Source organism: Hetaerina americana, unplaced genomic scaffold, assembly GCF_022747635.1.
Source record: "Hetaerina americana unplaced genomic scaffold, ioHetAmer1.1.p SCAF_1, whole genome shotgun sequence".
Classification (NCBI taxonomy): Eukaryota; Metazoa; Arthropoda; class Insecta; order Odonata; family Calopterygidae; genus Hetaerina; species Hetaerina americana.
Genome location: NW_027286069.1, coordinates 106,100,036 through 106,113,244, shown reverse-complemented (window position 1 = coordinate 106,113,244; position 13,209 = coordinate 106,100,036).

Sequence of the window (13,209 nt, the reverse complement as noted above, 5' to 3'; positions counted from 1 at the left end):
GAGTAAAAGTGTGGTTTTATAGAACTATGCTTCACTATTATGGCCACGTTGAGCAAACGGTTGACAGGCGAGTCCCTGATCATTAAATGAAAGAATAGTTAGTGCTAAAATGTCATGGGTAAATGATCTGTTTGAAATGAGAACTTTTTTACTTTGCTTACCCTGGAAGGGTTTGGCATTGATGCGAAGGAGCAATGGTGATTCGTGGATGTGGGTAATATCAATGTGAAGGGAATGAAGTTCCCGGATCCGGTTGATAGGTCGAACGTAGACTTCTCAGAGGTCCATCATCTTCAGGGTGAAGTCATCGACAAAATTCACCCTGGAGTCCGTGGTAGGATCAACACCAAAGATGCTAACGCTCGACGCATCAACCGGGGTGACCTTTATGACAGCAATGCGCCCCGAGAAAAAACAGCTAATGCACGGTGTAAATGTGCGTCATCCATTTTTTTTATTAAAAAAAAAGTTCAATAAAATAATCCTTCGTCAGCATTGTAATTCATCAGTAACGGGATTGTTGTAAAACAGCTCTCCTCACACTCCTCCGGCTAGCCCCTTCCTGCCTTCGTGTTTCTTTGCTTCACGATCACAACCAACCTCAATTGAGGAAACCATATTTTTGCAGCATCTCCTTAATCTCTTTCATCTCCTTAATCTGTCATTCGTTAGGCGATTTGAAATCCTCAATGAAATGTTCATTTATATTTATATATATGTTCAATGTTCATATATAATAAAGGGCAGTGGAAAGATGCATTGTATTCTTCATTTAATAAACATGAATTTCCACAAAGTTGCGCCGGGAACAATTGAAATGTTCATTTGATAGACGATTTGAAAAAAGTGATAAAATAGTGAAAGAAATATTATTTCTCGTTAGCACGAATTTGTGGATGAAAATTTGGGATTGGCATAAAAAAATAGACGATCGGAGAACGGGGTTCTCTGAAACCTTGAACTCTCAATCGGATGAACACTAATTAATATGGTATTACTTTGGTGATTTTAATGGCGAGATGTCGAGCAATTAATTAGTCCTCGGGAAATTTATATCTCTTTCTGAGATAGTACTGTCGCAAACAGTAGAAACCTTTAGATAGATCAATTTAGGTATTGCAATTTTTTCCCCCTCACACTAATTAAAACCACAAAACAAAGATAGAGAGAGAGACACACAATTTTATTAAAATGCAGTCTTCTTACTAAGTATTTACGTGGTATGGTGACGGTTTATCTCTCCTACGATTCTAATTCTCAAAGAGCAATTTTATTTCCCTGCTCTTATATTTTGGCATTGTACAGCGTTATACAGTTTTCCTTTGCTTCTAATCGGCAGATATACTTGGTATTATTCTTACGAAAAAATGTGTTATTTTACTGCCCCTTTCTACATTATAATATATCTTCTTCATCCTGCCTCATTTTCTAGCAGCTATGTTGTTCGTCGGAGAAATTGGTTGCCTTAATTTCTACTCGGTTGATGTGCTCCCTTCCCTTTCATCTTGAATTACATTTGTGCGCATTTAATACTAATCATATACTTACGTCAAGTATTATTCACGGTGGAGGACTTTACATTTCAGATAATGAATTATAAGATCCACTTTTCAAAGAACTATGCTTAACTTTGTGCTGATTTCACTCTTTGTAATCATTAATCGTGTTCCTGTTTTCAAAGATTAATTCGTAAATGTTGTCGCAAATAGAGCCGCATTGCTTCAGTGGTAATGAATTTCTTACTTAGATGTATATGAATCAGAAATTCCCTTACTCTATAAAAAGTAAAATTTGTTCTTATGTAAACCTTTAGGGTCGGGTCAAAAGGAAATGATGACGAACTGAACGCTCTTGAACGAAGGGAAGAAGATATTGAAATTGGCCTTAATGGGTTAAGCGTGCAGAATTGTTTGGCCCATTTCTGCTTACTTAAGGGACAGAGATATGTGTTAGACTGAAATTACTAGTGCTTAATTTGTGCAACGTTTCACTGATTGTACTTACCGATGGAGGGTATGGTTCTACCATATCGAACAATTTTACCAGATTGTTTGTGCTTATTTTCCATAATATAGACCTTTCGAGGTGAAATGCGTCTTTAAAGCTTTATAAAAAGTAAATAAATATGTATCACTTCATTTGAGCTTCAACCGGTTCATATGATAATATATTTAGATTGGATTCAATGTTTATGATCGGAATACTTTTAATTATTTCTATCTTAAGCGTCTTTGCTTTTGACGTAACCTTATACAGACAGGTTTTTGTTGTGAATAAGTTTGTGGATATTATCTTAATTGCCTTGCATTGTTTTCTTTGGGATAATTGGTCCTTCGCTTCATCCGGTATCGGAGTTAATTTTCACTGTTTTATCGCCAAATGACCCGTCCTCACTTGGAACACCTGGATTCCAAATTGCCGTCCTCGGCGGTTTCCGAAGCACGAATTGTGTCCCTTGAAGGAATTCTTCATTTTAGCCTTCACTACCCTAAAAACCCCTCTCAATATACTCTCTTCTGCATTTTTTTCTTCCATAAATTTACTCTTCCAGAAAAAAAGGAGAGCTGACAAGATCAATAGCCTGTATAAACGAGTGGATGTAAAAGTACTAATCCAAACAAGAATAAAACTGGGGTAATTAATGAGAAGAATGTAAAACGTAAGACTTTGCGTTTCAACTAAATATATCCTGAGGAAACATGAGACTATTATTTGTAACATCCTTTTCATTATAATGGAATTCCACAAAGTATCGGCCTCAACTATCTCTCAAACTGAGGTGTCTTTTGAGGAAGTGTAGAAGATCATCTCAAGTATAAATTGGAGTATGTTGCATTGAAAAATTTCGAAGAGTTTAAATACTTAAGCAAGATCACCAGTATTAAGAGATTAAAAGAATAAAAATATATAGAGTAGTTTTGCGATTTATCTGCAAAAGATAGCAACCTTTTAATGTCTGAAATATTGAAAATGTAGTGTATGTGGACAGTTTGGCTCTGAAATCAGACTCTTAGGACCCCGTGGAACCCGTGGAACGCGAACGGAGAGCGGTCAGCTTATCATTCGTTGTGCCTAAACGCATGTGTGTATTTGAATCCAATAAAGTTGGAAGTTTAATTTCAGATGGCAATTTTCTTCGAAAGAAGCTTTCTAACGTTTCATCACCAACTGCGACGGTAAGTCTCTTTTTGCAAACTAAATCTCCATCAAAACTGGTTATTTTTAAAGGTAAATTATTTAAATTAAATAAATTTGGTAATAGCTTTGGCACTTTCAGTTCTCGAAAGAACTTCCATATCCTTTAATGCTTTCAGTTTTCGAAGGAACTTCTATATTGGTTAGAGCAACAACTATAAAGGAGATGCCTATATCTCTCGGAAATATTACGTGGTCTATTGTGATTCCGTCTTTGACAGGTTTCACTGCATTTGGAGTGCATACTTCTATGAATATGATATACGAACCTTAGGAGCTGCTGAGAAAAGAAGATTAGAAGTAATGGAGACGTGGGCCTGTAGGTCTCGATGAAAATAAAACAGATGATAGCAAAAGATTTGCTGAACTTGAAATAGAAGATCCAACCACTCCAATCAATGTTATCCTACTCTTTTATCACATGTGTATTAAGATGATCTTCTAAGAAGTGGATTAACAAGCTCAGTAAACTAGAAAAAAATGAAGCAAAAGTGTACATCTGTAAATGAATTAAAAGAAAAGTCTAGGAAGGCACTCGAAGAGAGGAGATTGGGTACATTCTCTGAGGTGCTAGTTATCAGGATTGATGTAATTGACAAATTGATGTGAACATGGGGGAGGGGATATGCGGAGAAAATTCAAGGATGATGCGTGATTGACGATATCGGTGCAAAGAGCTGTGAGGGAATGAAGGGATTGGCAAAGTGGAACACGATACTATATAAAAAGATGCTACAATCAATCTTTATCTTGATAACCCATATTGATGAACGCTTACTCACAAAGATGTGTGTCCGTCATGTGTTCAATACTACTAGCGGCCATCAATGAAATATTGCTTTGGCCCCAACTAAACAGTTTTCAAATCACGAGCGCACTGGGCAAGTTTTTCAATGCTACCGAACTCACTTGTGCTTCCATACTAATGTTTTTGTAGAATACCTTTTTTCTTCGCATTAGAAATAGTTTTGGTAATAGCATAGTTCAGCGCAAAAAAATAATGGAAAAGTAGACTTAAATGAGTTCAGGAATTGAATCTCCTCGTCTTGATTTATTAAATTTTAACTTTGAGTTAATATTGAATGATGACAACCGTCAGGCACTTACTAGATCAGAAATTGAAATACCGATTGTTTTTTAATAAAATTAGTACTTGAAATAATCCAACAATGAATTCAATCGTAATTAAGTGTATAAATGAAACCTTGGTCACGGAGAAGTAATCATCTCGTTGAACTTTACGCTGAAGTGAAAATTATGGCGAATGGGATAGAGTAGGTATTATGGCAGAAGAAATAAAGTTATACTCGTAGTGAGTAAAGAAGTGTGGGTAAAGAAAGCTTTATACGTCAAACAAACTTTTTAAAAGATTCAGAAACACCATCTTTGGAGTAAAGGAGCATGTCATGTAAGCATAGGCGTAAGTATCTGGAGCATGTTCTTTATTAGTGAGGTAAATACAAGAACCACGACAGTTAAGGGAAAAGTAAAAGCTTGTAAAAAATGATTTACGACTCTTTTGACATGCTTTGTGACGAGACAATTTACTTTATGGGCGGAAGAATATATGTGAAGATGTTCATAAGGATGTCTTGACTGCAGTTTGCCGAACAGATATCCAGTAGGAGATGTAAAGATAATGGGTTTTGAAGGAACGCAGGAAGAGATGGATTGAGAGGAGGACGGAGGGCTGTGGGGAAGCACTCTTCGGCTGATCAGGAAAAATTGATTTTAGACAATAGAATTGCTTCGCTTTGCAAGAATGATACCCGTTTATTCACAAGCTTCTGGTCGCTCTATGGAAAGAACAGGAATCCCGAATTTGTTTTGCAAAGTTTTTCTAAGTCCTTCTTAAGCGTTTTTCTCTCTTTAATATTGTATAGGCATTCTGCTATCCGCTTTTTCGAGGAAATTACCTTACTTGATTTCCATTAGTCCCTTCTCCTTCTGCCTGTTAATATAATCTCTGCTATCGCGGCATTCAACATACCAATACCTATCCGTCTCTTCTCTATTTACTTCGTCTGACTCACTCAAATTTAACCTGAGAACCATTAAAATTCGTCATTTTTCCCCTTCTCCATGCATCCAAATCCTCTTAATTCACTCATTCTCTTGCCACAAAGAATAGTTTTCTCAGAAATTGTGTGTGCCGTGCTTTATATTAGTTGGAGAGTGCGTGATTTTGGACGTAATTTAATGCTGGTCCACGTGTGGTATTACTTTTTATTTTCCTCGATTATCCATGTAGCGGTTTAGTTTTGATTTTTTTAGTGATCGTGTGAATGGTTATATTTCTTAATGATCGCTGTTGTTATTGTGCTGTGCAAAATCACTCACGACCTAGGGTCTGTTGTCCCACGTGATAGCCTGCACATATTTTAATTAATAATAATATTTGTCACACGCCCAAGCGATGGCTTGCAGGGTAAATAAATAAAATATTATCAATCTTTACCTATTATGATAATTACGTTCGTTCGTCTTTACATGTTGTCCCTTTCACTTTCTCACAACTACAGTCTTGATCGTACAAATACCGTCTACATATATGAATATTTTCCTCTCTTTGACTTAGTAGTACCTGGGAGTTGTGGTCAGACTCGAGTTATGGGCGCCGCCACTCCTCGTCAAGAGGCCCCTAGGTTCTATAGTATTCTTTTGCACAAGATATCCATGCTTCCTCCGATCGATGATGCCAGTGAGTTGATATTCTTTTTAATTAATGAGTAATGTGAGAGCAAAATATTTTGAAGAAAGACCTTTGGCGATTTTCGTCGTGAGTAAAACGTCGTGTAAAAACCCCATAAAATAATATCCTTATACCGGTTAGGCACGAGTAGGTGACAGTTGCGTGGGGGATCAGTCTTTCCCGAACGGTGCACACACGTATTAACAATTTGGAAATCGCGGGCCGGTGCCCCATTCTTTTAATTCATTTGAGTTTATTTCGTTTGCCCTATTATCTATGAGTTTTAACATACAATAGGTTGTGCAACGTAGTTATATCTCAAACGCATCGAAAAAACATCTTTGAGAATTGTCTCAGTTGCCGCCAGTAGAATGGTTCCATCTTTTGAAAGCAGAGGGCATCACCGCGCTAATTGAAACCTTAATTTCCAGTTTGGTGATGGAGTTTCAGTTCTTCGCTCACTGGGCTCGTACTTTGACTGGCCGCTCAAGTTTCTGAAACGTTAATTTTGGAGGTCTTTGGATATCTTTCGCTCATATATTCGGGTATGGTGGAAGATAATCGGGTCGCCGTCCGCTCTGTTTAATTTAATGCGCTTCGGAGAGCCGTTCGGGAACGCCCATCGACGGAAATGTGATGATAACATCCACGTTTAGTGCCTGCACACCGGTTTGAGGCACAGGAGCACTTGAGCAATAAATCATCTCTGCCTTCTCTACTGCGTTTAGCTAGCGGATAAATCGCCCGATGCTTCGGACAATCATTTCCGTCTCATCAAGTAATGGAAATGTGTGTGTGCTTGGAACCAACGCAAATAAAGTGTAAACAGGACTTATTGGGGTGGAAAAATTAAAATCTTCGTGAATCCTATTAATCTTTGCAAATCCGCTGAACGTATTTACGATCCTGGATTAGGCATTTTGTAAGGATGGCGGATCGGAGGGTTTTCTCAAACCTTGGTGGAATCTCTCCCAGCTGATTTATATTTTTAATTAATCCCCAATGAAATAAAGTTCAAAGTATTTTATCGTTTCATGGCTGGGTGGTGAAACTGTTTAATGAAGTGGGCGATAAAGCTTTGCCTCTTACCCGGAGAAATGTTTCCTTTTGCTACAACAGGTCTCGATGCTTTCTGAGATCGTTAGTTTGAAGTTATGCCAGGGAGGTGAGAGGAAAGAGTGCTCTTGGATCGTCAATTTGAAGGAGGGAGGGGTCGAAGGATTTGTTGGTTGCAGTAAACCATGGCGGAGCATCCACGTGCAGGAGGACCCAAATCTGAGCAGAGTAGTAAGAGCAAATAGGTATTCAAACAAAAGAGATACCCATGGATGTATGTAAACGAGCATAAAGATTGGGAGTTTTAGTCAGTTGAGCATAGTTCTGCGGTGCTAACCGGAGGGTATGGGTTTAATTCCAGGTGAAAACTATGATCAACATTATTTTTCACCAATCTTTGTAATTTTACGTGTGCCAGATCTTCTTGGGAACAATCTTGGGTCACAGGCGTCTCAGAGAAAGAAACTGGCCCCACTACCCTAATAATGTATGAATTTCATACCCCGATTTAGTATACCTTCATGATTCATCATAGCACGCCAAAGGTATACCAAGGGTAAATCAAAGGTAAAAGGTAAACCTAAGGTAAACCATCGTCCTCTAATCCTCTGGGCTCCCTCAGCTTCAATAAAGCTGTGTAATTTTTTCGGTTTGCATCAGATCTCTCCGGGGAACCACAGGTGGGGCAAGGTAATGAACTGGCCTTCCTTATTAATCAGCTATTGTGTAAATTTCACACACCGTTAGGCTTAGTACATTTGGTTGAGATCCATCCTCGCCTAATCAAACCAAACCTCGGATCTATTTATTACTGCAGTGTGGTTTATTATAGAGATAGAAACGAGAACAATTGATCAAAACACCTCTGAATAGATTACCGTTAACGGAGACATTTTGGATATCGATTCATGTCTACTGTGGTGAGCCTACAATGTAAAGGTAACGATTTGCAGATTTATATTGATAAATCCTTATTAGTGCTGACTTTTATTCTGCATCAGTGACATAGTGGGTAGCGCACTTAGCTACTGGTCGGAGGTCGCGGGCGGGTACTAGGCGATAGATATATCTCTGGTCCCTCAATTTCACGTAAGCTGAATGATTTTTTGAGCAACAGATATTTTAGGAAACGAAATGCAAGACAGGGAAAGCAGCTGACTCTACCACCTTGATGTGTGCATTTTACTTGCCATTGGGCTTCATTATTGTGGATGAAACGGTCTTATTGTACGAATAAAAAAATCTGGGGAATACTGCATTGCTGTAGAAGGTTAGCATATTCCGAGATTATACATGTGTGTGTGTATATATATATATATATATATATATATATATATATATACTATATATACATATTTTTTTGTATATTATATATATATATATATATATATATATATATATATATATATATACTATATATACATATATATGTATATTTTATATATATATACCATATATATGTATATTATATATATATATATATGTGTGTGTGTGTGTGTGTATGTGTGTGTGTGGGTCGCGGTAGTCCAGGGGTAGAGCTACCAGGAGTTGGACTACTTACCGGAGGGTCCCCGGGCAAGTCTCTGGCAGCCTGCAGCTCCACCCAAGCTATGTGATTTTTCGGGTACCAAATCTTCCTGGGAAACCATAACCAGCACAGAGACCGACCATAAATACATTACTGTGTTTATGGTTGGTTATACACACGAGTATATGAGGCAATTATTCATTTTTTTGGTGGATGAAAACTCATTAAGTGTGTAGTTAATATGTGCAAAAAGAATAAAGGCCTACTTCACCATGATATCAATGCAGAAAATATTTCAATATAACGTTGATATTATTTTGACATGGTTTTTAAGAAATGCACAGCACACATAACGCTTAATATAATCGCTGTGGATCCGAAAGAGTCGTCAAATTTTCGAAGTTACAGAGCATTGTTTCTACTTAAACGATATTTGTAATCGACTTGAAAAAAACTACTGTATATTAATCACTACACTTTGATAGATCAGACGAGATCACATTACTACACTAAAATAGACAATGCAAGAGCATCCAGTTTTAGATGCTTCATTAAACTTTTTACCCCAGGTCACATACTCGTATGCCCTCTCTCTGCACTTGTCTGCTGAAGATAAATTTGACGTGTCCGTTTCGCTGGTTGAAATGCGCTCGGTGTTGAGCACCACAATCAGTGAAGATGTGTGATCTTTCTTTTTTTTATCTCCGGTGTGTTGCCTCTTGCGGCGTTTGTTTTTTTACTTCAACCCATTCCCTCGAAAGTGCTAGAATGTAAAAAATTCTGCTAAATACGACACTTGGGAATAGTGAAATATGCGCCGACCTCGAAAAGCAATATAGCGCCTATGTGTTGCGCCTTCTCATACCATGATGAAAAGAGGTACTTATCCCCCCCTATTCCTCCCGACCCCCCTCACACCCACCCCACACCCCCGCGCCCTTTTGCCCCCTCCATCCCGCTCCCAACCCACTCCCGTCCACATGGTCGCCCCCTTTCCACCGTACCTCCCCTTCCTTCAGTACGTCAGTGAAGAATCGACTCTCGAAATACTCACGATTCGATTATCTCAAATCAATTATTTCGTATTTGATTTCGATTCAATCTAATCGATTGTAGCCAAACGATTTTTCGACAAATTCTCTATTCGGATGCTCATTTCTTTCAGGTCGAATGGGCCCCTTTCCGATTAGAATATCGATTCAGTTTTAGTTAGACTTCATATTGAACTTCCACATTGAGTTTTCCTGCAAATGAATACAGTTTGCTTTAAAGGGCGTGGTTTGTTCACACTCCCCTCGCTTCTCCTCCCGTCACCTGAATAACTCCCCCCCCCCCCACCTTCGTTCTGGAATCAGCCGCCTTGATCGGATGAGAACATAATTAAAAGTCATCCTTCATCCACACTCTCTATCCTTGCGTTTTTTTTAATTTCATCTTTCTTGTACTTATTTAGCTCGAATCAAATCCACAGGTAGTACCTCATTATTGCAATAGCGGAGCTTAGGTAATTTTTTCTTGGGTAAATTTTTTTTCGTTGAATCTATTCATAGAGTATCAATATGTTTTTCTCACTGGAGTGTTCCATTTATAAGCAAAAATTTGGATTATTAGAGTTGATATGTTGGGGTAAGATAAACACCCAATAACCGTGTGTCGTCCAGCAACGTGACCGCCATCTGGCATTAAGTGTGTAGGGAATTTGTCGAGATCAGAGGACCACTTTGCTCCCAATTGGACAAAGGACGAGCTCTATTCTCCCTATTGCGACCGAGGCAAATAAATATGACCATATATAGATATATTTTCGATAATTTTCGTATCAACCGGGTTTAATATATAGTCCTAGTCATACGATTTTAGAAAATTGTATTATCAAAAGTCAATTGTAATTGTGGAAATTGGAATGTACTTTATTACTAGCGGCTCTGCCCGGGTCTATATCCGAACAGATGTAATTGGATTTAGTTCGTATGAACGCCTATTTATGGTAGTCGATAGCTTCTTTGTCGCGATTTTATCTGCGAGAACTTGATTTTGCAAATGCTTTGGACAAGTGTGATTTATAGCGGAAATCTCTGAATCTATCTCTCCTACTTGTTTTGCATTTATTTCGTCATACCCCTCTCCTCCTCCACCACTTCGTCGTTTTGTTTTCCTTTCTGTCCACATCACCTTTTTTATCCTTCTTCACACCAACGTTTCAAAATCCTTCAGTCTAAACATTTTATCTTGCGTAAATGAACATATTTCAAATTCGTTCAAAACGTAACCAGAAATTTTACAGAATTATACTAGAGCTAAATTTCGATACATAGTGTTTGATGTCGCGTACTCAGTATATAATCACCCCTGGCATACACCTTAGTGTTGGCGGGTGGTTACCTTATAGATAGAGGGAAGCTGAGAGTAACCAGCGACGCCACCCGGAACCGAACGCAGGCCCTCCGGTCTATCAAGAGGACCACTGCGCCCCGAAGTTAGGAAATTATTTCAAAAGTAATCATTGCATGTGAGTCTTAACGACGCTGAAAATGTTATCCGACAGTTTTCTCTCCGGGACATGAAATCTTAGCCACCGCAAAATTAAAAATCTGAACTCAATAGAATTGATGATGTAAATAATCATTAGAAATTATAAAGAAACTCGAGCATCGGAAAAGAGTCTCGATAGTCTTTCAAAGTTATAAATGAAAAAAATTTCACATGAAAAGCATTTTAAAACAATGACATAATTGTATGGTAATGTTTTGGAAATTTTCGGAACTATTCACACCGTCCTATCTCAGCTCTTTTTATGCGTCTCCTTTTAATTTGAATTAATCTGGCCTGAAGTTAAACTTAAAAGGTTCTTCTTCTCTAGAAGATATCTTAATGGTGTAAATAATGAAACAAATATGCTTTGAAGAATAGGCGAGAGTAATATTAATTACTAAGTTAATAGACGGAAGTGCTTGGTGGAAGTGAATGTGCGTTCTCATCACCCCGAGAGGTTCTAAGCACTACCTTAGACGCCGTAGTGCATGCAGCTGTAGTTAAACTGATATAGATTATTTAAATTATTTCAAGAAACAATAATTTACGTAAAAGTTCAGAAAAACTCATTTTTTTATGCCACATGCTAGGTGTGTAGTCATCTCCTGCCACACACCTTAGCGGTAGCTTGCGGCCACCAGGCAGACGGATAAGCTGATAAATGTTGACAGGGATAATGAACACTGAAATGGGTAAATTACGAACTGATACACTTTAAAACTTATATCTTAAAGAAATAACCCGTGACTATCAAATATAGCGGTAGCTGTTTACAATGTACAAATCGTCTTACCAGCTGTCGGCTTAAATCATAATATACTTCTATAAATGATATAAGATTTAGATAAAGGTTGCGACAGTTTAATTAACGGTCATCATGGAAGCGTATGAATTAAAGTCTTAATTCTGAGTCAAAAATTGCTATCATCTGTGTGAGAAAGAGAAATATTTTTTCAAAAACTGGTTTTTTCGATCTCAACAATATCCAGGAAAGTGTATGCTAATTGGATTAAGCCTATTATACTCTATGAATTATCGCCCTATTTATGCAAAAGATTCTAATCCCTTATTCCCTAGCGTTTTCTTTTCATTTGTATACATTATTAAGATAAATATATGACAGCACATGTACAGTATATTCGAAATGAGGTGTTTATTTTAAAGTCTATTTTTTGTATAATCTATGTTGCTGATATGTCCTTATGGACGAAACAGTCCCCATAATGATATTACCATATACCCCATGCACAGTGTAGTAGATATTGACGATAGTAAATATTTAAATAATTTGAGTGTTATTCCAGGAATGCTAAGAGAAGATATGCTATCCCAGTGACATATGAATACTATTTCACAGTTAACAATATTTACATGATTTTTTTATAATGATCATGTAGTCGATACAAGGCATGATCTACATAGGATATGGTAGATAAATACATTAAAGATTATAGCTCGAAATACCCGCTTTGGTAAATATTCGATATTCGACACACGATATTTTGTGTATAGTTATACATGCCCACCCGATAATTATCATGATGTCTTAATATATCTTCTCCACGATCGATATTTATTTTATGTCGACGATCGTCAATCTCGCGTTCAGAATCCTGCACAGCCCTTGAAGTGCCTCACGAAAATATTTCATCTGCCACCTCCTTCGCGGAAATATCGAAATTGGAGTTTTGTCGACACACCACACCTTATTGGCTCTAGGATTCTACAAGTTTGTGCACGACAGCCGTGCATCATCGCTTCGACCGTTCCCATCGGAGGAGAGGCAGGGTTGAGGGACAGGCACGAAGGCGTAGGCGCGCACGCACGCCCCCCCCCCATTGCCCCCCAGCCCCCGCACTCCTCCCGAGGGATGGAGCAGCCGTCTCCCCCATCCCCCCTCTTTCTCTCCCGTCCATCTCCCCTCCCTCTCCGCCTCCAGCAACCCCCGGTTGAGGGGAAAGGGAGGTGGGGAGCTGTGTGCGGAAGGGCTCCCCCCCCCTACGGATCCCACCTTCGCTATAAATCTCGCCGGGTCGTGGGGAAGTGACGTGGGGAATTTGTAGAACATCGGGAAAGGTGTCGGACAAAGGGACCGCCAGACGAGTCGGTTGCTTGGTTGCCTCACTCCTCCTCCGCCCCCTGCAGCGAGAAGTGGAGGGGTTGGGGCGAGTGATGGTGGGGGTGATGGAGCTGACGGGGTGGTGCA